Source organism: Echinops telfairi, unplaced genomic scaffold, assembly GCF_000313985.2.
Source record: "Echinops telfairi isolate 266 unplaced genomic scaffold, ASM31398v2 ScPeMD7_21;HRSCAF=78, whole genome shotgun sequence".
Taxonomy (NCBI): Eukaryota; Metazoa; Chordata; class Mammalia; order Afrosoricida; family Tenrecidae; genus Echinops; species Echinops telfairi.
In genome coordinates this window covers 16,162,536-16,164,989 of record NW_022103918.1, presented here as the reverse complement: position 1 = coordinate 16,164,989, position 2,454 = coordinate 16,162,536, and positions in this window count along the sequence as shown.

Here is a 2,454-nt window from a genome sequence, read left to right as displayed (position 1 = left end):
ATTGTAAAACATTGTAAAACTGGTTGTAACATCATGTTAGTAATGTATTTTTCCTGTAAATTAATTTACCCTTAAGAATATGCAAGATTTGATAATCTGATCATGATTATTTAAATATCCCTTTCTGCTTATAAATTGTTGGTATAGTAAAAAATAATACCGATTACCTTATGTCAAACCTAGAGACTGCTGGAATGATTAGTCAGGTAATCAAGTCATCCCCCACTATGGAAAATGAGCAATATTTGAAATGTTTTATTACCCCCCCCCAAAATGATAATCCGTGGAAACAATAAAAATTGGAATTTCTCAAAAATATTGTTATGAAATTGAATCTTACAGATAGTTTCAAAAGAAGCACAGGATTAGAACATGCATGTATTCATTAACAAGAACAAAGTCCTGATATTACTCAAATTAAAAGAGTATGGCTAAAAGGATATTTAAAATATTTTGTATACAAGTTAGCAATCCTAATTCTGTATTTCATCCTACTTACCCTAAAATAATATTGCATGAATCCTAAAAGTAAAATTCAGGAATATTTAAGTTTTGCTCAAGTAACCTAATCTATCTTTTGTATGATTCATCTTTGAGATGATAACTTTTAATAATATTCTTCCCACAAATAATCATGCTTCCCCCCACCTGTGGTGACGGCATTGGATTGTATATTAAGTTGTACTTTATTGTTTGTTATTTAACTTTTTGATTTATTAAGAAATAATCTTACTAAGCTGGAGGAAAAAAGAGAAGAAACCAAGCAACACATTGAATTGGGGAAATTTGGGGTACATGACCTGTTTAAAGAATAAAGCTGTGAGTAGTAAGCTTTGAGGAGTAAGGTGTGCCTGACCGAAGCCATGGTATTTTCACACACTTCATATGCATGTGAAAGCTGAACAATGAATAAGGAAAGACGAAGAAGAATTGAGGATTTTGAATCATGCTATTGGCGAAGAACATTGAAAGTACTGTGGAACTACAAGAAGAAGAATCTATCTTGGAAAAAGTACAGCTGGAATGCTCCTTCAAAGGATGGTGCTAAGAGTTCACCTCACACACTTTGGACAGGTTATCAGAGGAGACCAGTGCCTGAAAAAGGACATCATGCTCGGTAAACTGGGGGGTCAGTGAAAAAGATAAGTGCTCTCAGTGAGATGGATCGGCATAGAAGCTGCCACCACAAGATCACACATCAACATGATGGTGAGAACGGGGTATAAGGCAATGTCTCACTCTGTGTCTCTAGGACTGCCTATGAATCAGAGCCGGCTCCATGGCCCCGAATAGTGCATTAGACAGTGTTGCTATTTCAAACACAATAGGAAAGTTCCATTTCTACTTGGAACCTATTTAAATGACATATTTAGATTTTTTTAAATTACCACATAGTCCCGTCATACTCTTTATAGGCATTTCTCAGTTCTCGCCAACTCTAAGTAGAAGACAAGATGCATCTTAAAGGTTATTTTGCTGGTAAGTGGGCATACAATGTTGGGGTAAGACGTTTTATGGGGGTAGGAAGCTTTTTGCTTGCCTATATGTTTCACATTCCCTAGGAGCCCTGGTGGAATAGTGGTTTCACACTGGGCTGTGAGTCCCACGGCTAGCAACTCGAAATGACTAGCCACTCCCCAGGAGAATGATGTGGCTTTGTACTCTCATAGTGTTACAGCCCTGGAAACTCACAGGGGCAGCTCCACCCTGGCCTATGGCATAGCTCTGAGTTGGCATCGACTTGATGGCAGTGAGTTTTTCGGAGAAGATGGAGATCAACTCTATGATCCACACCTGAATGTGTAGCCAAAGTCACCTAAGGATAAATTAACGATACATGGATGCTCCTTAGAAAGGTTTTTTAAAATGAAGCTTGAAGGGCTTATGGGACTCACAATAGAACTTGTCCTTCTGACCTTTGAAGTCACCAAACCAAAGCTAGTCTCCGGAGGCAGTGTTGACAGAGAAAGGCCACCAGTCTGGCCTGCCTACCCATAATTAGCTTCTCCTTGTTTTTATTCAGTATACTTTCTGCAAATGTCAATTATTTCCCCCGTTTTGCTGAAAGATGCGGTTTTCTACTGCCATAAAGAGGTACACTCTCAGAAACCCACGGAGACAGTTCTGCTCTGTCCTGTTGGATGGCTGGGTCAGACTGACTTCATGGCCGTGAGTGAGTGAGTAGTAACTTACGTACACATGTCTTCTTACCCAGGCTTCACCCATTAGAGTATAAGCAACTTAAGGTCTGAAAGTCATATGTATTTATTAGTCAAGGAATACAGACTATTTGTCATACTGAAAATTTTCACAATAATATTATTAATTCATTCTCTAAAAAATCATTTTATTGGGGGCTCATACAATGCTTATCACAACCCATACATTCATCCATTGTGTCACGCACATTTGTACATTTGTTGCCAGCATCATTCTCAAAACATTTGCTTTCTA